Source organism: Bacillus rossius, chromosome 1 (genome assembly GCF_032445375.1).
Source record: "Bacillus rossius redtenbacheri isolate Brsri chromosome 1, Brsri_v3, whole genome shotgun sequence".
NCBI classification, from domain to species: domain Eukaryota; kingdom Metazoa; phylum Arthropoda; class Insecta; order Phasmatodea; family Bacillidae; genus Bacillus; species Bacillus rossius.
Genome location: NC_086330.1, coordinates 235,426,264 through 235,452,035, shown reverse-complemented (window position 1 = coordinate 235,452,035; position 25,772 = coordinate 235,426,264). Strand labels below are relative to the sequence as shown.

Genomic DNA, 25,772 nt, shown 5'->3' with positions numbered 1-25,772 from the left:
GTACGACTTTAGGCTGAGTGACTTTAGGCTGAGCGACTTTATGCTGAATGACTTTAGGCAGAACGAAATTCTGATCTTGGCTGTTAATGTATGTGAGTGGTTGTATTTTTAGGCTGAACGATTTTAGGCTGAATAATTTTAGGCTGAGTGACGGTTCTGATACGCAATGGCATAAAAGTTTAAGTTTTGTGCGCTTCGCATCTCATGTAGTAACATATTTTATTCCTAGGTGGCAGCACTGATACGATATATCGTAGAGGACGGTAGTGTCAGATTTCACCTGAAGATGGTGACATGAGCACTACATTTTCGACCTTTTCATTCAGCGGCAATAACAGCTAAAGCCACAGAAATTAAACTTAAATGTATAATGAATTGACAAGGTGAACACAACAAATATGTTGCAAATACTAAAAAGAATAATAGTAGTAATACGTTGAGAATTGCCATAGCGTTATGAAAATGTAATAATAATATGCAAAACATTTCACTTAATTGGTAGAGGTCGATTCTAAATGAATGTGTGCATTAATCACAAAAATAATCTATTACCTATTTTTAATAAATAAAAAAAAAACATTTTGGCAGGTCAGTTATTTGTAGACTCAGTGCTATTTTGTGCCAAAAAATTAAAACCATACTGAACGGCTTGAAATTGTGTTAACAGACACATTTAGAATAAATTGTGGACGTTATATCCACCACGCTACCATTTGATACTGGCGTCCTTTTCTTTCTTAATATGTTTTGTATGTGTACCTATAATTCAAAGTTTTGTAAGTATTCTATGACATGTTTAACAACAATTTTTCTTGAAGAAATGCACTAATAAGTTTTAGGGTTCGCATTGGTATATTGTAGGAAGATGTAACTTTCTTGCGACGCGATGTGTGTGTCATATTACAATAATATTAAATTCTTTTGAATAATTGTGAAGTGTGTGCATTTTGCATGGTTTTTTGCAGTTCAAGTTCAACAATGTCAGAAAATTTGTTATCTGTGAGATTTTTTGAGTACACGTCACTGAGCGCTTGCCTAAGAATACAACTTAAGACGGTACAATAATCACTGCAATACGAAATAATTAGCAACTAGACACATTTAATAATAAATTTAATAAGTCTTGTGGCAAGAAAATTCAATAACAATGTTCTTGTCACCATATCACATAATGTGAAAATAAAATAATGAAAGACTTTACGTCCAAGGAATGAACATTGGCTATCATAAACCACACATATAACAGACACAATTACCATTAAAATTGCATAGATTTGTAGAGATTTACAATAAATTCTTCACTAGGACTTTTACTTTTGTGAATAGTACTTGAATTATTCCCTGGGTAAATCAGTAAATAGATCAACTGAAATTCATTTCTAGGACCTCTGGGCTAGTACATTTTAAGATATATTCGATTATACGTCAAGCACGAGTTCAGGAATACCAGTAACGTTTGAGCGATGACGTGAATTAAACTCACATATTTTAGTACAAAATACACTTCCGAAAAGTATAGGTTGACAATTTGATTAAACGAATTTTCCATTCCATGACTCCCTCGTAGGCTTCTCTTGTGGTGACGCTTGACATCGTGCACTAAAGAAACTATTTAAAACTGAATTTTAAACCAATTAACACTGTATTTTTACCTCAAACTGTAGAAAACTTGTTTACTGCCAAAACTATGCTGATAATAGAAGATTAAGGGCCGAATTTATAAACGACATTCGAATGACTGCCGGCAAGCCGCCGGCTGTCACCCACCCAGCGGCTTACTGGCGGCAATCCACCCTTTCCTAGTTATAAACATCTGCCATTTGACCGCCCGAAGAATTAGAATTGGATGGCTCTTCACCTTGAAATGTGGCAACGTTGCTGTGATTTTTGTGTTTGAAATACTTCCGAACCACACTTTTTCGATATTTTGGAAAACGCCTTCGAAAATCATTTGCATTTTGCTTGTTATTGTTTTTGACTGTGAGCTAGGTGGCTCGAAAGTCGGCAAATAGTTTTAAGGTTATAAAATGTAAATACTAGAGTATGTGTTAAACATACTGTCATTTTGAAGAAATAATGCTATTTACTTGAATATAAATAAGCGTGACGTGACGGAATACAAGAAACTTGAGGCAATTTGAATTAAGAAATTTAAACATGTAAAAAGGTTAGGGTGCATTAGGATTTGTCATATTTCTACAAATTGCTTTCGTCCTATTATATATGTCCTAAAAAATTTAATTCAACAACACATATACAATAAAATTGTAGTTTGGATAATAAAATATTATGGTACACAGTCAAATGACTTACTCAACTCACGCATATTTGCTTGGATAAAGTTGTTAGTGTTAAATGAATTTAAAACCATGTTGACTAGAGATCTAACAGCAGTTGTATCTTTACCTGTTCTAAAACAAAATTGATTTTCTGATCTTTAAGATGGGGAGGGAAAATCAAATAACTACTACCCTGCGTTTTTTTTTTCAGCAAAAACCAAGCATAGTGGCAATGTCAGTTCAGAGTGTATCAGAAAATATGATCCATAGGCCACTCACAGTACAAAGCTCTGTTAACTCTGAACGTGCCATTAGCACAAACAACTACACAACTTAGGTCAACTACTCCATAAAGAATTGTAGTTCAACTTATGGTTGCATGTTGGAAATCTTGCACAGTAGACCTAAAATTAAAACAAAAAAAACGTGCTTTCTATCATCTGTAGCACCAAACCTAAGCAATAATGTCAGTTTTTTTTTTTGGTAGAGAGGTTTAAAAATCTTCAAGACACCAACAGGTGGAATTGTTGGTAGTGTCAGATTTTTACGGACTAAAAACATTCCTCTCTTTCTGCCCTTCTTATAGGAAGGGGGCCAGACCGGAAACCGCTTTCGCATTACTTCAGACTGGCCCAGGTTACGCGACTAGGCGCTCTTCTTGATCAGTTCTCAAGCTTCTTTGCTCTCAGTACTGCTTCGGCGTAGCTCATTGTCTCCCAGTTCCGCGGAGAGCTGCTCATAAGGGGGATTATGTTTCCTGGGCTCAATTTGGCTCCGATTGTTTCTTCGGCCGCTGTTCTTTCTGTCTCCCATCTGCCGCAGTGGAAGAAGGTGTGGCAGGCATCATCAGTGTTTGCTGGGCAGTATTTACACGCAGGGCTGTCTGCTAGCCCCATGCATGTCAGTAGGTAGTGTACATAATAACCTAGTTACAGTAACGGGGTAGGATGGTTTAGGAGAGGATTGGATCCTCCCAATAAATTGTGATTCATTAACCTTTCCTAATAATTCTTCTTGTACCATTTTTGTTTTGTCCTACTGAGCGAAAGTGGCATTTGGAAAATAATGGTTTTTATATTAGTCATGTATTTAATCACATGGTTGTTGTATTCGAGTTTTGCAAACACTACTGATTTGCAAAACACCACCAAGAAAACATCACATCCATTGTACAATTACTTGCTTGTTACCACAATTATATTAATCGCAGTTTGACTGTCTCCAAGTTGGGTTAGCCACTCTATAATTGTACTCTGTGATTAAATCATCTGATCATGTGTTATACCTATCATATATGTATAACTTCTATGACTAGTCTGTATATAATTACTATTATTTCATGAATGAATTGTGGTTGCAATAGGTAATAGGACAACTATTATTATTATTTTTATATGGGCGCCACACTTTAATATTACTATATTACTCATAAATATTTCCACTGCTATAAGTGGTTTTTCAATTGTGGCTTATGCCCAAAGTTACCCATTTCAAATATTAATACAACTGAAAATAATCATTTTTATTTATTAAAATTATGAATAAGTGTAAACACAATAACATTAAAGCTTAGTTTGACACACATAAGGTGATTAACACTGGGAAACAAGGTTGCTTACACATAACTCATATAAAAATTAAATAAAATATAAGTTATCTACATAGTTATGTTGGGCACAACCGAAAGTAAAAGTTAATTTATGGTAAATAATAATACTTAAAGTGAATTAAAAATCAACTAACTCAGTTCCCTCGGATCACACAAGAATCTTTAAGTCGAGACTACTGGGTGAAAGTTAAGATAATTAGGTTGTGCCATGACGAAAACCAGAGGCATTAACAGGAACAATCAGTTACTAGGCCGAAACAGTTAATATAAGGGGCTCGCGGAACACAAAACTTCAGGCCTAAATACATTAAACTTTCGTACCTTATATTTCCATAGATAAAGGTAGCCCCGGTAATTAAATATTACCGTAACATTCGCCCCGGCTCAGGGGCGCAACAGCTCACTTATTCAGTGAAATATCTGCTGAAAATATAGCTGAATTCCGCGTCGGCAATGCCCGACGCGGCCACACACACCAGCCACAAAAATGACACACAAAACCTTCCTCTTCATTATTCTCTCCAAAATTATATCGTCAAAATTCCAACAATGCCTAAATTTTCCATTTTAAAGGTCCGCCGATCCATAGACCAATCACCTTCTCTTAATCACGTATCTTTTTCAAACATTAGAAAATTTTGTCAAAACATAGAGACATTGCTACTGCTCTGAGCAATAAACAAAACAAACTCTGGAGATTATTACAATTGAAAGAAATATAAATTTGACATAAATAAAATTACGTGAATTAAAGTAAACAAACACTGAAAAATATAAATAAACAATTTAAACTAAAGTTTCAGTGTTCTGTGATACTTAGTATTATCACACCATGTTATATGGTTTTGTGAAAGTAGGATTAACATCTTCTTTAAAAGATTGCACTCTGATGTTAGGTTTTGTTTACAAATACCGATACACACATATTTACAAACTGTACGACTATTTAAATTTATCATGTAGCAGTAATCAACGGGTCTGCCATGTCCCAAAAGTATCTTTTTCGTACCAGCAATTATACCGTTTACTCGATTTTTTTGTAGAACCTGAAATTATTTTGCATATGCCACCTAACCTCATCAGATATGTTGCCATTTTCACAAATCGAGATGTCGGATGTCCGCTGGAGGACCGCTGGCAGAGCGCCAGACCTCATCCACCCTGGAGTGGAGGTCGGTTGTTCGCCGGCGGTCAACCGGCCTCCGGAAGAGGACTATAATCTACGTAACTATCGATTGCGCTGGAGGGCAGTTGGTTTGGTTGTCATTCGAATGACGTTTATAATTACGGCCCTAAGTTTCTAAACTATTAATTAGGATGAATTGAGACATGACTACGCCTCAGTCACGTCTTCATCGGACAAGGTTCGAATCAGCAGCACGGAATTTTTGCTAACAAAGCCAAAATCTCATTTAAACTGTGCACCAAAGATATAAAAATATAGGTGACACTCAGTAAGGAAATATTTCACAAAGCAGTAATAATTCAACTGGCATAGTGATATGAGAATGTTCTAGCATAGAGAAAAACAAATAAAATATTAAATGAAATAAATAGCGTTATTTTAAAGAAATAAATCAATTAATAATTCTTACAATAAACAAACAAAAATATGTTAATATTGGTCAGTGGCTATAAGTAAATAAACAAAATCTTAAACAGATAAATTTAACTAGACAAATATCAATATTACTAAACCGGATAAATAAACAACTTCTGTGAATTGATTCTTTCACAATAATTTAATTGAGTAGCATAAGTTTTAACACTACATATAGCACTTGAAGTGCATGATTATATGCCATTTGTGGTACATACAGAGATAGTCGAATAAGATTGTATCAAATCAAGATTTCCAAACTGACATGTTTCCCCCCGGAAAATTAACATATTATGGCAAAGATGATGAACATACAAATCTTTTTTTAAGTGTTGGTTTATGAAACTATAGCGTTTGCACATTAATTAGAGTACTAATCAGTTATGAAGAAGCTGTTCACGCAAAAATAAGAAATTCCATCTCCAAAGGTATGGGAGTTGGATGAAATATGTTTTCAATAACTGGTTCAATATTTTTGACGCGTTATCGATACGTGATTTAAACTTAAATTGGTCACTCCAAATAATGTCATAAGATCAGTTAGTTTTATGGTTTTTTTTTAAATTCAACGTATTAGGAAGTGAAACTACTAGTCATTTTAATCTACGGTCCGAAGTTCGCACCGATTAAACGTGGGGCATTTAAAATCAAATTTTAAGATATTATTCCAAGGCAAAACATTATTACAAATTGCTACGAATATTTAACGCCAGCAAAGCCGTGGGTGGACGTGCACGCGCAGGTATTATTCTAAAATATGAACCGAGTTTATCTAAGTTCCCATGCAGCAAACTACAGTTGTCCGTTTGCACGTTTACTGCTGGCAATGCTGGGTACCGTCTGGCTATGATAAATAATGGCTCTGCTAGCTTGTTAGCTATGGCCGACTTTCAAAAATACAATACTCGAAATTTCATTTATGACCCATTGGTAGAACTCAGATTGCTGTGGCTGTGAGCTGCTGCATCGGTGACGGCACACATGCTACGCATCATGTTATAAGTGGTCCAATTTTTTTTGTGTGTACTCATGAATATATATTTACTTACCCTGCCTAATTTTTTAATTAGCTCTCCAATGTAGTAAAATCATTTTAACCGATTACACAGCTGCAGGCCTAAATCAGGTTCGTGTTGAACTTGAACTTGAGTTACGTGGCCAGCACACTCGTGTGAATATTGTTCATTGAACTTGTTCAAGGTTGCTTTAATTTAAATTTAGTGTACGTGCATATTAAAAAGTTATATCATCTCACATGATACTACCAAACATGTATGAAATGGGGAGGGTACCCGAGGGCAGGTATTGTACACCGAATGCAGATTAGGCCGTACAGCGGAGAGTTGACGGAAACAGAAGATTCCCTAGAAAACTAGCCCGCCAACGGCAACGTCCACCACGGTTCCCACTTGCGAAAAATCGGGGGCTGACTCCACCGGAGATCGAACGTGAATCGCCTTTGTGGTTGTCAAGTGGTCTGACCACACTGACACTACTATCACCACTCACAAAATACTATTACGATGCTATGTATGAATGCATAGTAAGGTTATATTTATTTTAACTACAAAGCTATGTACAAAATGGGAATGCCCACAACTACATCTATAAACTAATCGCAAACTATTTTTTTAAATTATTGTTCACTGTTAGCATGCCTGCATATTAATTTTATGACCGGAGGTTCGAATATTGGCACTGCTTTGAAAGTTTGAAACAGAAACAAATGGTAAGCACAACAAATAGAAAAGTAATTAAAATAGAGGCAAATATGTTGCGGGCATAGTATAGCATTGTTAAAGCTACCAAGTTCGTTTGCAAACTTAACAGAATCAGATGGTAGGCACAACAAGTAGGAGAGTATTTTAAAATGAAGCAAACGTGTTGCGGGCATTATATAGTACTGTTAAGGTTACCCAGTTTGATTGTAAACTTTTAACAGAATCAGATGGTAGTCACAACAAGTAGGATAGTATTTTAAACCGAAGCAAGCTTGTTGCGGGTACGATATAGTACTGTTAAGGTTACCCAGCTAGTTTACAAACTTTTAACAAAATCAGATAGTTTCTAGAACCAAGTTATTGTAACTGTAACGGAAAGTGATTGGTGCTGCTTGCGAAACAGTTTGTTGGCTCAGCAGTAACATGTTTAGTAATTTTTACAATACTTCGAGACAGTATTTTTAATCATTTATACATTTGTAACAACAAAACTGTCTGTTCTGTCTACAGAGAATATAGTTCCTCCAACCGAAAACGCGTTACAAGATTTGGATTGTTCCTCAAACAATAGTTATTGTAATGAAGTAGGAAACAATCTGTTAATATTACTAAAGTCTTGTTGCAGGTACCATTTAAACGGATTACAGAACAGTTTTGTTGATATCTCAGTGACTATTTTTCTCAGTGGATATTTACAGACATTTTTACTGTGAGACAGTTTAGTGAAAAAAAACTTTCGGGTTCTATTTTATGTTTTTTCTCTACTAACGGATTTTTAAATTATCTACGTCTCATTTGCACCATAATAGTAGACATTTGTTTCAAGTATGCAGTTTCAATTGTATAATAGATGGTCTAGCTATTTAGACAAAATAATATAAATGCATATGAAGGAGAGCAAGTGTATAATACAAAAGTAAGTTCAATTCGCAGCTTTCGCTTCCTATTTTCAGAGACTAGGGATCAGTGACATCGTCGTACAGGTAAAGCGAACCATACGCTACTGAAGTCGTCTGCACGAGGTATTCCAGTGCACAGCAATTTCGGAGCTAAACAACTCGTTCCTATGCAGTTGCTATGGTAAAATAGTACTGTGCTTCGTTGAAAGACGTTTTCGTAGACTTTTTTCATTTACCTTTATCGCAAAAAAAAATTTTTGTTATATGATAACTTATTAGAAGAAGGCTATACGTAAAATTACTCAAAAATATCGTGGGTATTTGCTGTTTTGGGTAACGCATAAACATCTCCACTTTGCTTATATTACGAATTGACCACAGTTAAGGAAGATGGTTTTGTGAATATTATATTTTATATTTCTAAGATCGTAGTAGCATCTGTCTCTTACCTTCCCCCCGCAAATAACAAGGAAAAAATTATAATCACAGAAAGGTAGGTTATGAGCCTCATTACTGCTGTCAATCAATGCATTTCGTACAACAGTGTGCACACAGCAGACGTGAATTATTAACAAGTATAAAGTCAAAGTATTATAAATTACATTTTACAGCTACCGTTCATTACTTCAATGGCTGTTATTGTTATAATGTTTGAAGTGCCGACCAGCATTAAAGTTTACAAGAAACGATTTTATTACTAGAAAATTAATTTTAATTTATAAAGTTTGATTAGCTACGCAGATATGAACGCAACGAGAAAACTTACAATGTAATATCTAATTAGGCCTTATGACGATACATTTCGCGAAAAGTCGCATTGTCATATTCCATCCAGCATTTTCCCCCAGATTCGACTCGAAGGTTACATTTGTAGGGTCATCACATTCAGCTTGTAAAGTTTCATGAACAGTAAAGTTGTAAACGTAATTTTACCGAAACATTTATAACATAATGGCTATTGTAGACATGATTACAATATATTTCGTGAAGCCCCATATTAAAATGTAATTCACAATTTCCCTTAGATTGGCCCTTAAATATTCCTGGGAAATACCTTGCCCTATGCAAACATATAATTGGTTTCTATCGGCTCAGGAGGCCAAAAAATTGTATTGTAATACTATATATTAGGATAGTTAATTGTGTGGTGATTACCTAGTATTTTCTTTGAGCTATTTTCTCAAAACGAGAGCTACGTATAAGCACACTGACATAATTGTTTGTTCAAAGTTTCTCTTCGGCAGTTACGAACAACAATTGTCTGTATGCAAGTTTGTTTTCCACGATAATAATAATAATTTGTTTTTAAGGGAGCCGCTTGGCATGAAGACAAATACTCATTGCAACGTAATTGAAAACACGTTTTGTTCGACAGAACTATTTCACGTGCCTACATTTTGTTTACCTACAAAAAGAAAACGCACTCAAGACGAGGGCAGAATGTAACTTTGAAGACGACACGCATGCTAGAAATATCATTTTGGAGCGCTGCAACATAGTCAAACAGGGCTTCTTCACACTGAAGTATATTTCATAAATACCAACCGGGCACAAGCAAAACTTAGATTGAAGTATGCGTTAAAGTTTGCTACAAATTTTTCACCAATAACATTTTACGTTAACGACTGAACGTCCCATTACAAAATGTGTCGGTCATTCCGCATACACGCCAGTTGGGAGCATTGATAACACTCAAAAGTGCTAGTGCACTCGGTACTCATAGCCGGATCAACCTTATCGCCCCATTTATTCCGAGCCTCGGAGCCCCAGCCAGGCGGCTGCCTTTAAAGTGAACAGTATATAGGTCTAGTGGACGTTTAGTAATTTTAAATTAATGTTGCCCTTGCTTTCAGTAGCCCTACTTTTTCCATCCATCTATAATAAAATATATAAATGAAAACGTGAAGAAAAAAAATCAAACACAATGTTTAATTGAGTAGGTTTAAGAAAACTGTATTTAACTCATATTTCCACATTGAGGTTCATTAGTCAGGTAGTTGATAGCTTACATTTTCTATAGTTGATAGACGAGATAGAAATAATAATATGCAATTTCGGTAGACATGAATGCACAATGTGCATCAATAACAACTTGTCATGCGATTGGTATGCAAAGCGAAACATTGTGCACGTTTCCCTAGGAATATTATGATTTCAGCGAAATCCAACTAAATATGGCGTACAAAAACAAAATGCAACAAATAACTGGTCCCATTACCATTAAGAAGGTTTTGTTTACATCCAGTACGTACTATGGATGCTAGGCCACTGAAACGGATATAACATCAGCTTCAGCATCGTTTTTCCTATGCTGGTCTCTCCCTTCCCCACAGTTAATCATATTTAAGTTTCCCGCACCCCTTCTCAAAACTAGTGGTACACGAGCTATTGCCTGTCTGTAGCATGAAACAGGCTGGGGAAATTCCAGTGTCACTAATGTGTTCCTAAATGCCTTATCCTTTCCGGTCCAAATCACCTGCTAATCCCCCCCCCTCTCCAAGGAACTTATACTGTCGTCTTCCTACCTGAAATTTTCAGATGAGTGAGACAACACGGCACCACTAGAGTGGCGGGTTGCATTTGATATATTTGAAATTTCAGGGGATACATTACTTCCGTTGGAGCTTACGATTTTGATACAGTAAAAGTCACATATTTTATTTTAGATGAATGTATATTCAGATAGGTATTTCGTAATATTGTATTATTATATGTTTTATACAAATTTTTTTGGTTCCAGAAAATAGTGGAAATTTTTCATATTCTAGCTCAAGCACACGAATAACTTATTATTTTTAAAATTTTTTAAATATATCTCTCAATATTATGCATAATGAACTTGTAAACTACCAAAAATGACTAAATTACATCGATCGGCTACTGAAATAATATCTACAAGAAATGTCATATATTTCAACTTTGAGTGCCTGTTATGAGAAAACTATAAGTTATAGTGAAAATCGGTTTTGCAGAGAAACTTGTACGTATGAGGCCAATATAAAGACAAAATAATATGATATAAATGAATTTGGGCCTAACACCCTTAATAATCCTGACAACTAACCATTCGGAAAAGTATCCGCTGAGTCCGTGCAGTTGACTCATTTACTCGTCACTATACTTATGGCAGATGTAAATCTTAGCTGTATGCGAGTAGATGCGGATGCAGATGACGTCCTCGCCAATACCATATTTCCCCCCTAACACGAACAAGCGCCACACAACATTACATATTTCTCAATCTCGCTGGTAAAAATGCTCCAATGTGAGTGTTGCTGGAGACGGCCAGTGATTGTATCATAATTAAAACACATCCGCATTGACTGGCTGCGACGCCTGACGTAATGGATAGCAGTCGTAATCAGGTGAACTGTATTAAGGCGGGTGGCCTGTGCGTTGGCTGAAAGCTTGTCCCAGATATCCTGGTTACCGCGGTCAGCTATTTAAACTTGAGATATTCTCACTATATTTGCGAACACAGTGCGTAGCTCTGTACCTAGGAAGCCCGGATATGTGATGGCTTGTCTGGTATCGTATGAAGTATGCAAAAAGTGCTCTATTTTTAAATATAAAAGTAAACCAATAATAAATTATATCAAATAAAGTGTATGACCTATAGTAATTTGTTAATTTGTTTAGCTCGCCGAATATACTACTTCTTATACTCTAGAATATAGTTAAGGAAGGGATTTTGATCGTATTGAGCAGAACATACTTATAGTTTGTATTGCGATATATCTTGTATGAATTACTTACAAATTATTTCAACAAATAAAGAAAAACATACAAATAATTACATTTTCCGAATATTCTTGTCCGTTTGAGTGTATTTGTTTCTGTTTTAATACCTCAGCAGTATAGCAAATGCATAGTTCGATATATATATATATACTATATATTTAATTAAAGGAAACAATAACCACAAAATAAGATTGTCGAATGAATATTGATCTCAAGTGATTTCACATAACATATTGTTCGTCAGGATCTGAAAAGCAGCCCATTAATATTACCTTTCCAAGTGGTTGATATAATTAGATGAAATCGGAAATCAGCGTACACTAAAAATGCCAATAAATCTAGGCTTTTTTAGATGATTTCAACCAAATACTACTCGTATCACCAGAAATTCCCATATGTTGTGACACTATAGTTACTTATTGCTGTCATGTGATTATTTCATACATGGACATAGTAAAAAAACAAACCCTTACTTTATTTAAATTACTTTAAACTTTCACTCGGCTGATGCCAAGTTATCATTACATACGCCGGTCAGATACACATTGAAACTATCATCATTTAAAACACACACCGTGTTTGAATTATTATTTTTGTAGACTAGTACATTCATATTTAGAAGCGTTCAATTGGGAAGTCACAGGCCTATATTGTCATTTGTTCAGCGATGGTTGCGATGTGGTCATTAACTTAATTCTGAAATACACAAAAATTCGTACAGCATTTTTGCCGTACACGCCACCGTTTTCGAAAAAATTAATGCATTTTGTTCGCGTCGTGAATTGTCCATACTTTTGTAATTTAAATGATAGAAACAAGCTTTTTCGGTGTTTCAATATTCACATATTGTTTTAAAATATATTTTCATTTCAAATTAAAAATTTAACTATTATAGGTTTTTATTAATTTTTTAAATGTTTTTGTAGGTTTTGCGTGCTTTCCGGCATTCTGGAGCGTTCAATACTCCACAGCTTTGGTTCAAATAATGGAGATTTTGTGCTCCACAAGTCGTTCAAAATCGTTGCACTTGCCAACATCCATCGCAAAGCAGACATGAAAAAGGTTATGTAGGGTGATGTTCTGATTACAAACTAGCTGCAAAGTTATCTTTTTAATTAAGTTTTCATGAACAAACTGTTCTAAAAATGTGAAATGTGAAATTTAAAAATGGGCTATGTCTATAGAAATAATAACTGAACAATTACAATCGGCTTATGCATTTAACAACATATGCATAATAAACAAACTTGACGAAGAACGGTTTATACAGTAAGTAGGTATTGCTTATTTGTTTATGAATACTTGAGAAATAAGTACTTATGTCTTATAGTGACTATGAAATCACAATAAGTTGTACTTCAACAAGTATTACTTCATTAAGTATTACTTTAAAGCATTCGAATAAGTAATACTTATTTATTGTACTGTGAAATGAAAACAACGCAGTTCACTATGAATTCCGCCCTAACTGTCCTAGGCGCGAATCCCGGTTCTTGAAATGCGTTGCAATCGGACATTGCAGTTCTTTCTTGAATCAGGTAAACAAAATTGCTTCCTCCCGCCACCCTCTCGTTTCTCGGAAAATCCACAGCTATGGCAAGCGTTAACCTTTCTTCCCCTTCCTTTGTTAACCTTCCTCAGAGAGCGAAGCCAAGATTAGCCTTGCGATGGCTTAGAATGAAAACCTTGTATCTCATAAAATGCAAATTTTACAGCAGAGACAAAAAACCGTGCTACTGATATACATGGTTTCTTTTTTTCCGATAGAAAGCAGTAGGATGCACATTTTATTTCTTTCAGCCAAACATTTTGTGAGATACGAGGTTTTCCAGCCAAAACATAAAAAACGTATTTTCGTCCAAAAATTGAGATACGAGGTTTTCATTCTAAGCCATCGCTTGACTTCGTTCTATCCATCCCCTGGCATCATTTCGCATTATTTGATGGCAAGAGTGCTATTTCCTTATTTCGTGATCTCGCATTCTGAATTGGGACAATGCGATATCTAAGCAATGTTAGTATGCATTTAAAACACATGATACGCGCAAAAAAATGTATGCACAAATTAATAAATTACAACTGCAATGCTTTGTTTCATTGAAATATTGTGATGTCTCAGCACCATTTTTAACATATCCACCGTTTGCAATAACCACGTTCTACAAATATAAACAATATAGCGGATGGCAGAGAGTACGAGAGAGTGCAGCAAGTATATAGCATCGCTTTCTCTGGTACTCTCGCTCTTTCGCACTCTCTCAGCGCATTATCGAGACGGCCAGAGTGCTCTGTACGATGAATAAATGTCGTAGAAACCTGAGCACGACAGAGCACTCTAAACCAATTGAGACACGACCTGACACACGCCCTAATATATGCAATTTGCTTGCTCACTAAATAATTGACAAAATATCCGGTCATTATCAAGTTGTTATATAGTCATTAATATAATATTGTTTATCGTACTACCAAGCAATGTTATATTTATATGCACTTTTCATATCATCACATTTAGAAAACGCAGATTTTTTTTACATGTATAACCCCCAGTATTTTCGTCCTTACAGCTGCAGCTTTTTGTGAAAAAAAAAATTGTTAACATGTTTACCACGTGATTTCTCATACTATGCAGCCCTGCCATATTCAGTAATTTATTTGGTTTGTTGTTAGTTAACAAATTTCGGTTCAACGTAGCTGGAAGAATGTTAGCTCTACTATGTAAATAGCTAATACTAGCCGTGCATGCTACCCTTGATAGCAACCCAGAGGTATGCGAGTCAGATACCGGCCTAGCGTGGTAGATAACCTGCATAAAACGAAGAAACGTAATACATCAACGTAACAATTTATTTACAGTAGCCTATGTGACGAGAGGCCGCGGTTGGTTACAGGATACTGCGCTCATCTTCTGGCACGTTTTGTTGTTGACTGCCTTACATTAACGTTTTCTATATATCAATGATCAACGAATACTACACTAAAATAGTCTTGATTTTGCTTTGCTTAGCTGTTATCACCATCAAACAACTGTACTCCATCCCATACTTTTACGTTTCCGAAATCTTGTAGAATTATATAGGCTGTAATATATATTAATCTTGTAGAAATTATATATATATAAATAAAATTAATCCTTTACAGACAAATGCGTACTAAGATATGCTGTAAACGTAAAAAAATACTACACTCATTGTCAGTGGCCTGCGCGTAGACGTGCGAGGCACTCAGTACGGATGTATAGCGTTTGTGCGCCTGAAGGTCTCGAATATGCTAAATAATTCTAGCCGGTTGCTTTCAAAACAGTAAGAAAATACTTATGTTACTCCCCTACCACTTCGTTTTCTCCATAAATAATGTTTAGTAGTACATTCTTGACCTGTTAGTGAAACGGTTTTCGGTTTTATATTTGTGTGATTTTACCAACGTCTGTATCATTTCGACGGCGCGACTTTAACAACATCTTAAATTTTTATTATAATTTTTTCAATTTATGTTTCTTTTAATAAGCAATTATACATTAAATGTTGGCACATTGCATTTGCTTCCATCTATCAATAACGGTATCTTCTATTTTTACATAAATACTGCCAACAGTATACACATGAAGCCACCACCTACCGTGCTTTTATGAACACGATGGCATGGCACTTGCCATCAGAATTATAAATAATCAGACAGTTTTGTAGGAGCAGAAAATTTATAGTGTGTTAACTTAGTTTGAAAAGCAATAACTATGTCACAAATCTATGCTTGTACTGTACAAATGAAACGATATTCTATACTTCAAAAAGCTTAAAAAAATTGCCATAACTCTGACATAATTTGCAGTTCAACACAATTCTGTCAAAAAATCGTTTTATATTCACTATGATACTAATAATGGGAGCAGAGATAAACATAACAGTTACAATAATATAATTGCACACAAACCATGTTCTAATGAGAAAAACAATATTTATTGATTTCGTTTAACATATTGATTTATTTTGCTGTTTGCTACAAAACACGTGGACAATAAGTTACATGAACGACAAAAGAGTTACCACGAATTCAATCGTATCCTGTATCTTAGCAACAATTACTCACTTTTTTTAAATTGATACCTTCTGAATAACGATTTTTTTTTCTCTCGTGATGTATTTCAAGGCCATCTTTTTATTTACTTCGTATTTATATGCAAAGTGATGTGGTAATTTATCCAGTTCCTAGACAGTATCATTATATATACACGCAGAATAAAAATTAAATAGTCACATAATTTGCCTTGGGCTTGGATGTACAAGTATAGTAGAATAACAGCTTTAAAAAAAACTAAAGGTTTACTAGGAATTCCCCCGGCCAAGCTGTTATGTAGAATTTCTGCTGTATTGACTAGCTGTCAAAGGGAGGAATGGCCGGGGACCCAGACGTTATTCCCGACTTTTACTGGCTTTAAGCATGGCAACATGGTAGGTCGCGAAATAAGTTGTAGATCTCATCGCACCCTTGACATTGCCAACACGCCCCAGCGGATTTTTCCGAAGATGGCAGGTACCTAACGCCGTTAATGTTTGAAAAATGCCGAAAAACTAATAGCGTCACATACACATGCCATCACAAATAGGAAATAACAAGTATCCATCATACATTATTAATGGCAGGGATTCCGGAAGTTGCAAATCATTCGAAATACTAATCCCGGACTTCACAGCTCTATAACTGGCGTAATTGGTGCCATAACAAAATTTAAGTATGGTACACAAAGCATAGAGGTAATATACATGTGGATGATATCAAGACAACTTTTTATCAAAATGTTAACATAGTTGTGTCGTAATAAAAAATATTTAACATAAAAAAAATTACGTAAATAGGATAATAATGAAAATCGAGAAATTTTAAAATTTTACATGTTGCATTACGTTCATAAAAATAAATATTTCAGAGCGTACGATCTCAGTCATGGTTTCGTTTAAGTAATGCTATTAATAGCGATATAAATACAACATATTTTTACAATAAAAATCCCAATATAAAGTGTCAAAAAATCCGCAATTATACAAATGAAAACTTACTCGAAAAACTGAGAAACAGATTTGTGATATGTAAGCGATTAATCAGTGCTTACAATAAGAACTTTATATTAAATGCATTTGCAGGCAACACATTCTTTGTTCTACTGTTCATTTTTGATGTTCTTCGTTAAGAGATTCTGTTAAGAGAAGAAAAACAAAGAAATTTTACTTCTATGCGGTCCATCGTTTGCCATATTAAAAAGGAACACAGTCTGTCGCCCAAGGTACTCACTTGCTATCATGTCGGAATTTTATATGTAGGCTACGATAAGTATAATAGTAATGCCTAAAAGATAACAGTACGACAAATAATATTGTTTTAAAAATTTAGTGTACAGTCGTACTAAAATAGAACTATGGCCAATACCATAAAAACTCGTCCACGTACCAAAGTTTTCGTACAGTATATACGCTGTCATGCTCTTTACTTTGTTACCGAATTTGTGATAAACTTGATTATTTGTTAGTTCTTTTATTGAGTTACCCCTATATATTATTATGTATGTGTAAAGACGTGGAAAAATTTCACAAATAAATTGTGCAAAGCTTGTGTTCACAGTTCGATATTGACTGCTTCCAACGTTATTATTTTAGGTTTAAGAAAATATAGCTGCTAAATACAAATTTTTAGTGATTTTTATATATGGTATATTATACTGAAGTGTCTCCTGTCATTATTTCTTCGGCTCGAATTTAATCCTATTTCATGCATGCAAACATATGAGCACATGCTGCTTATCATCATTCTGTAGGTTCCCCAATCCCTTACCAGATGTCAGACATTTTTCTTTGCATCTCGAGAGTTAGGTTTCGAGAATAGTTCCAACACTGCTTCCTAGATGGCACTACAATCACTGAGCGTTTGTAATAAAAAATAACGGTTTTACAGCAGTCAGATACTTAAAACATAAGACTTAAACATTTTAGGCTGAACAACTTTAGGCTGAACGACGTTAGGCTGAGTGACTTTAGGCTGAGTGACTTTAGGCTGAACGACTTTAGGCTGAGTGACTTTAGGCTGAGCGACTTTATGCTGAATGATTTTAGGCTCTACGACTTTAGGCTGAATGATTTTAGGCTAAGTGACTTTAGGCTGAACGATTTTAGGCTGTGTGACTTTAGGATGAATGACTTTAGGCTGAATGACTTTAGGCTGAATGACTTTAGGCTGAATGACTTTAGGCTGAGTGATTTTAGGCTTAATGACTTTAGGCTGTGTGACTTTAGGCTGAATAGTGTTTCAGAGAGGGTTTTAGGCTGAAGGATTTTAGGCTAAGTGGTGGCAGTCCTTTTAGCCCGATATGCCACTGCCCAAAGAAACCCCATCCTTCATCCTTTCCAACTGATAGGGCTTAGAACCATGGCGGTGAGGCATGTGTTTGAATAGCGCGCCACAGACTACGTCAAGAGGGCGCTGGAGAGGCAGTGTGCAAAACCCCTTTAATTCGTAATAATTATATTGTAATTCTTATTTTCATTTCCCCAGTGATGTATGACGGCAAATCGGCCGGGAGGGTTTTATATAGTACTTTAACTAATTCTCATTTTATTAACAGAATGCAAACATAAAGACGTTACCTTACATTCACGAGGCGAACCCGAAGTCTGCCGAAGCCAGACTATTTAAAATTAATAATAATTTGTTGTATTTTTATTTAATCATTTTCATAATGCAGAAAGTGTAACATAATTATTAAGAGTGTTTTATGTTTTACTTTTAGTTTCCCGTGGCACGTAATCTTAAATATAATTAACGGTAATTGGTTCGGCGCGAAGATGTCATGTTAGGCCAGCGGAGCCCTGAGCTCGCCTCAGTCCTTCAACAGCACAGACCGAGAGCAGACGCATCAGCACCCCGGGAACCTCACCGCTTGTCTTCATTGTTAAGTAACCCTGTTCAACATTTAATAATTTTAAATCGTTTTTCGTACGTTAGTCCTCGGGGCTTCTCTCGGTCGGGGGGGGGGGGGGGGGGGGGGGGGGAACTGCTTAATTAATTGCTTAGTGACCACCCTGGGTCTTTTACCGCGACTTAATACATAAGAAAAGTGTGACCACCTGGCCGGGTCTCACCTCATTTAAACCGATTCGTGCCGCAGGTGTTTTATAGCATAATCAAAGGTGTAGGGGAGGCAGTAATTTAATAAACAAGGGCGTGTGATTTTATTTGGATTTTTTTTATTGTAACCACATGTTATAATCCTGAGTGTGACAGCATGTGGGATGCCTTAATAGCCCACTGCGTAGGTGCAAAGCGTGCCCGATGCTGAGAGCAGGCTAAGTGTAGTACTAGAAGTGGCTTTAGAGGGAATTAAAATAACGTTTCACATGGGCAACGTCACGGCCCTGACAAGAGCTTCTCCCGGGTCCGTGCCCTTGCATGGTGGTGCCCTTAAAATAATCCGAGGACATTCACTAACACGAACCCCTGCTTAATATAAAGGCAGTTAGGCCCCAGGCCATGTCATACACATTTAAAAATGGGTTTGATTGTAAACACCTATCCCTCACTTAGCACGACTAATTCGTTCCTAAAAATGCTTGTGTTATTCAAAACCACGTATTCTGAAGCATTAGTTTCCATAATTAGCAGTGCTAATATATTTAATGTGTTCCAAAATTGTGTAGGAAAATAAACTTTACGTAATATAAATGTGTTGAATAACACTCAACTATAAATATGTTACACCATTTATCTTTATATGCCTCCAATCACACTTTGTATGACAAATACAACACCCCGTAATGGAAGATACGTAGTTATGTAGTACTTTATCGTCAGTCAGCTGGTTGACTTGCCTGCCTGGACGTGACCTTCAACTCACCTACCGTACCTTTCCAAACTATCCTTTACTGACAATGAAACAGAAATTACTGTCCGGATAATTACATGTTAATTTTTCAAAAATTAAATTGCTTATTTTCATATAACCACCTGGTTTACACCAATCCTGTAAGGCCAATGAGTATTTTTTTCATTGCAACATTCATTTAACCTTTTCCACGTGAATCATCTGTTCATTTCTGTTCCGGTATCTAGTGTCAATTATATTACCGCTAGTACAACCAACAGCATCAGACTTATATAAAATTTTGGTAAGAGTACTTATTTCGCACGATTGTGTGCATAGTTGACTTCCTTAAAACTACAGTGCGACCAACATAAGCGTGGCCTTCATGACAAACTGCGCGCCGTAATACTTCTAGTTTTGTCTCAAATACTTTAACACGATGCATTATGAGTGATCAAGCACGTACAGTTACCGACAGCTGACTGGGCAGACGTTGCATTTGTTTGAGTGAATTCCCTGCCACTGGCTAGACTGAGGTCAGGGGCCGGTCTGTGGCCAGGCGACAACGGTACGGCACAGCGGCATACGCGCGGACGTAATAACATTTGGTCCTTTACACTCCATAGCCGCAATTTAACTTGCCCCAGCTGATGTTTGTACAACAGCTGATAGCGTAGACAGACCTGCGCGCGCATCTCTTCCCCCCTTGTTTGGCTAACTGCATGCCACGGCACATCTGTTGTTTATAGAAGTTGAAACAGACTTTGTGAGTTGTGCTCGACTTTTTTATTTTGCCTGCCCAGATTTCGTGCTAACTGAAGTTTACAGACGTGCTATTCAAAACTGGGGCAGTAAAATTCACATCACTCTAGATGAATCCGCACAATCTGAAGACGTGCTAAGTGAGGGATAGGTGTATTTCGCTAAAAATGCAAAATGCTGATCATTTGGAGATTTTATTTCGTATAAGGCAAACGTTACTAACTACAGTAGAACTCCAATTATCCGAACTCCGACTATCCGAATCGCCGATTATCCGAATCACAAACAAGTCTTGACTTGACTTGTCTTAACTTGCCGTTGTGCCTACACTGACTTCCCCCCGCGTGTGTAGGCACAACGGCAAGTTAAGACAAGTTCCGGCGCATTGCAGTCACGGCGCACCTGTCATTGTTTGTTTTGATTAGCCAGTGTGCTATTGACCTTGCTCGAGGACGCTACTCTTTCGCTACGGCTTACTTTTGTTTGTGCGTGTACAATACGTATGTACTGTATTGTTTTTATACCATGGCTTCGAAAAGAAAACATGTTGTGCTATCGTTAGCGGACAAACTGAAAATTATAGAGCAACTCGATAAAGGTGTAACGGGTAAGAAGTTGTCTGAGATTTATGGTGTTGGACAAGCAACAATTTCTGACATTAAAAACAGTAAGTCAACACTTTTAAACTTTGTTTCGGTGCTTGAAAATGAAGATGGAAGTTCCTCCAGGAAAACAATGAAGACAGCAACCAACAAAAATTTGGAAGATGCCGTGTTTAAATGGTTTTTGCAGCAACGTTCTATGGGAAATCCGATTTCAGGTCCAATCCTTTGTGAAAAAGCCAAAATCTTAGCAGAAAAGCTTGGTTATTCATATTTTAAGGCTAGTAACGGCTGGCTAAGGAATTTTAAATTCAGGCATGGTGTACGCGAGTTAGATTTGGCTGGTGAGAAGCTTTCAGCAGACTCTGCAGCTGCTGAAAATTTTATTGAAAAATTTAAAACTGCATCAGAATCCTATGATCCGGAGTTTGTTTATAATGCCGATGAAACTGGCCTTGTTTGGAAAGCATTACCAAAAACCACTTTGGCTTCTAAAAGGGAATCTAGTGCCCCTGGACATAAGGTCAGTAAAGAACGTGTTACAGTGCTTAACTGTGCCAACTCCACTGGAAATCATAAACTGCCACTTCTTTTGATAGGAAAATCAAGAAATCCAAGAGCATTTAAAAACGTAAAAAAACTTCCACTCTTCTACAAAAGTCAACCCAAGGCCTGGATGACTGCAGCTTTGTTTACCGAATGGTATGATGAAGTGTTTATTCCTGAAGTGAAAAAGCACCAAAAATCGGTGGGAAAAGAAGGCAGTAAGGTGCTTTTAATTGTTGATAACGCACCCACTCATCCTACAGCAGAACTGTTGGAAAGAGAGAATGGGCAGTTTAAAACGACGTTTTTGCCTCCCAATGTTACAAGTTTGCTGCAACCCATGGACCAGTCTGTTATTGAAACAATGAAGCGCCATTACAGAAGGCAACTGCTGAGAAAACTGCTGATCGAAGGTGCTGAAGATGAAGAATTGGTTTTGGCAAATCATAGCAAAATAAATTTAAAGGACTGCTGTTACATGGTAGCGGAAGCTTGGAGTTTGGTTACGGCACTGACGCTAAGACGTGCGTGGAATAAACTGAAAGGCCTACCGTCTGAGAAGAACAAAAAAAAAGAATCTGAAGAAAATGAGAAACAAGAATATGGAGAGGATGATGATGATAAAGATGCGTTGTCACTAGAGGAAATAAGAAAAATGATTGTAAAAATTCCTGGTTGTACAGAAGTAAGTGCTGAAGATGTAGGAGAGTGGATGGCTTGTGACACGTCTGACCCTGGTTTTCAAATTCTCAATGACGATGAAATTGTTGTAAGTGTGAGAGAAGATGTTGAAGTGGAAGTGGAAGAAGAACTTTCTGCTGATGTTGAAGTAGACGCTGGACCATCAGCTAGTGAAGCATTTGCCGGCCTCGAGACTGCTTTGAAGTGGATGGAGCGTCAGCCCGAGTGTGACCACTTGCAACTGCTCACCGTCAAGCGAATGCGTGACCTGGCTGCCCGAAAACGGTTGAAGACCGCAAAACAGCTTACATTGACGGAGATGTTTAAAAAACAATGATTTTTATTTCTAAACTTGTACATAAGTAAATTTTATTTATATTTAAAACATGTGAAAATTTCATGTTTCTTTCATTTAATTCAATAAAAAAATAGTGCAATATCAAAACGTAGCTTTTATTCTCTCCAATGGCAATTTTTTTAAAAAAAATCCGATTATCCGAATATTTGATTATCCGAATGGGTCCCGGTCCCCATTAATTCGGATAATTGGAGTTCTACTGTATGTGAGAAGGAACCAAATACTGAATTCAAACCTCGTAGAAATTTTCAGTTAAAAAATATTCATCTTGTTAATGGAGGATTGGTGTATGAGTAAAAATTCTATCCAATGAACTTCAGGTAACCAGCTCAAAATTAAGATGTCTGCTGGAAAGTAACATGCATGGATTTTCTTTTAGGGTAGAAGAATTAACCTTTGAATAATAATATTAAAAAAAAAACCTTCGCTAATACTTCTAATGTTGGCAGGATTAAAAAAATTTAAGGGAAAAAACTTTCAACATAATAAATCACTATAAATATAGATATCATTAACAGTTGATAATGAGTGACACTTCTTTTGATAGCCGTTATGATAACGCTTAATGAACACCAGCAGGTAGTACATCACCATAATAGTGCAGGTTGATTTCCTTTATTGCAATTACTAACAAATGTAACAAAATTCTTACACACATAAACAACAGTAACACAACTCAAAAAAAATGTTCCATAGAACTACAGATACAGAAGAAAAACATATTAGTCAAATTGTTTCTTGGTCATAAACTACAAACCGCATAGAGAACTCAAAATATCGACCGGAATATTGTGTAGCTTTTAGCATCTGGCTGCTTGTATTCATTCATGTAGTTTAGAATTGAAGCATATTATCATTGATGAAAGTGCAGTGATTCTAAACAATTGATGATATGGAGAGATAAAAACCCAACAATATTCAGAAACATAATGTACACAAACATTTTTTTAATGTTTTCATTAAATTTTCAGACACACTTTCGAATTTTAAATGCTTTCGTAAGAAAACCCAACTCAGACTTCTTGAGTAGTATTGAAATTGTGTTGTTTTTTCCTGAAGCACTGTGCACCATATGTGCGCCCAAAGCAGGCGGCGCCCTAAGGCACTTACCTAAAAGTTAAACCATTAGGTTTATCAACATTCACTCAAAAACTGTGAAACATTTATTTCAGTAATAAAGTTCATACATATGTGCATATATTATTTTAACCAGAGCACTAAATAAAAAAAACATAATTTTCATTAATATTGAAAACATTGTTTCAATAACAGTAAAAAAATTGGACCTGTATTGTGTATAAGATAATTCTAGGTTAGAGATAGCAAAGCACTGTTGCACACTGATGTTATGCTAGTTTTAATATTAATCTCGATAAATTGTTTCCTCAGAAATACGACTATAAAAATATTAACTTTTAACTAAAAAGCAACACCAAATTTTACCGTAAACAGTCAGCTTTCTTCTCACAAGAGTTATGTTGCTGTATCACAATTTTACTTTTGTTCTATTTTACATTAACTGGCACTAATTTTTATGCTTCACAAGAGTTATTTCAACCATCATTAAAGGTTAAAATAAAGTGTTTTATTATTTATTATTATTTATTTATTATTATTTATTAAAATTTGTGACATGCACACCAACAGCCGAAGCTTTAGAGGTGTGCACAGAACAAGTAATACAAACACGACACATACAAGCGAATAAATACAACATAAACAGGATAATAAAAGACGACACATACAAGCGAATAAATACAACCTACACAGGAAAATAAAGGACGACACAATAACAAACAAAACAAAACAAAACAGCAACTGAGATAATTTTAACTAATTGATCTAAAATTGGAAGAATAAACAGGATTATAAAATTACTCAGAATATTAGGGTAATCATAAAAATTAAAATTTGAAGTTTTTAATAAAATTTTCATATTTATTGAAATTTGAGATAAGTCTGTAAATTAAATCATTATTATTGTGTAAGGAACATAATAGGGATCGAAGGCGGCTTTTGAACTGCGGGACTCGAATACCAGAGTTATCAAGTAAGTATAAGCAATTAATTTTTGAACTATAGCACTTAAACACAAACAGGGCATCCAGATGGATGCGACGATTTGAAAGAGATTCTAATTTGGGTAATTGATGGTGTCTAGAACTAATTATTTTGAAAAATTTATTTTGTATGGATTCAATTTTGTCACTGTCGGTGGTGTTAATACTGTTCCAGATAACTGAGCAATATTCGAGTTTACTTCTAACTAAGGACAAATAAAGAGTAAGAATGGATTCAATATTAGATGCATAGTAAGTTATATAATTTATTAAATATAAGGTTCTACGGGAAAAGGATACTAAAGAATTAACATGTTGATGAAAGAATAGTTTGGAATCAAGAATAACACCAAGATCTTTTATACTAAGAGATTTGGAAATTTTTGAGTTGTCAAGAAAATAATCATATTTAACTGGATGAATTTTCCTTGTGAAAGAAATAATTTTTGTTTTATCTTTGTTAAGTGAAACTAAATTCATTTTGCACCAATTATCAATTTCAGTAATATCAGATTGAAGAAGCAGACAGTCATTTAAGGAGGAAATTTCTCTGGATATTTTAAGATCATCAGCAAACAGAAAACCAGTAGTATGATGAAGAACTTTAAAAATATCATTGATATAAATATTGAATAATAAGGGAGATAAAGTACCCCCTTGAGGCACACCAGAAGTAGCATGATATAAAGTAGAAGTTTTTTTATTAAGTGAAACAAAGAAACATCTATCTTTAAGGTAACTAGTAAACCAGGTTATATAATTATTACAGAGACCGAAGTTAGAAAGTTTAGCTAGTAAAATGGAGTGATTGACAGTATCAAAGGCTTTAGCCAGATCAAAATAACATGCATCAACCTGCCCCCTTGTTGTAACTTTATTGTATATAGGATTAATAAATGAGAGAAGATTAGTAGAAGTTGTCATACTATTTCTAAAGCCATGCTGATTAGGAGCTAATCTGTTGTTTATTGGAAAGTTAATATGTTTAAATATTATTTTTTCAAAGATTTTAGTAAAGCCATTTAATAATGATATAGGCCTATAATTAAATACACTGAGTTTACTACC

At 35.5% G+C, this 25,772-nt stretch overlaps 1 protein-coding gene across 2 annotated transcripts in view; it reads right to left on the bottom strand.

The window, feature by feature from the left end:
- The window catches only part of LOC134527377 (DNA topoisomerase I, mitochondrial), a 275,543-nt gene that overhangs the window by 78,750 nt on the left and 171,021 nt on the right, over positions 1-25,772 (bottom strand). The window lies entirely within an intron of this gene.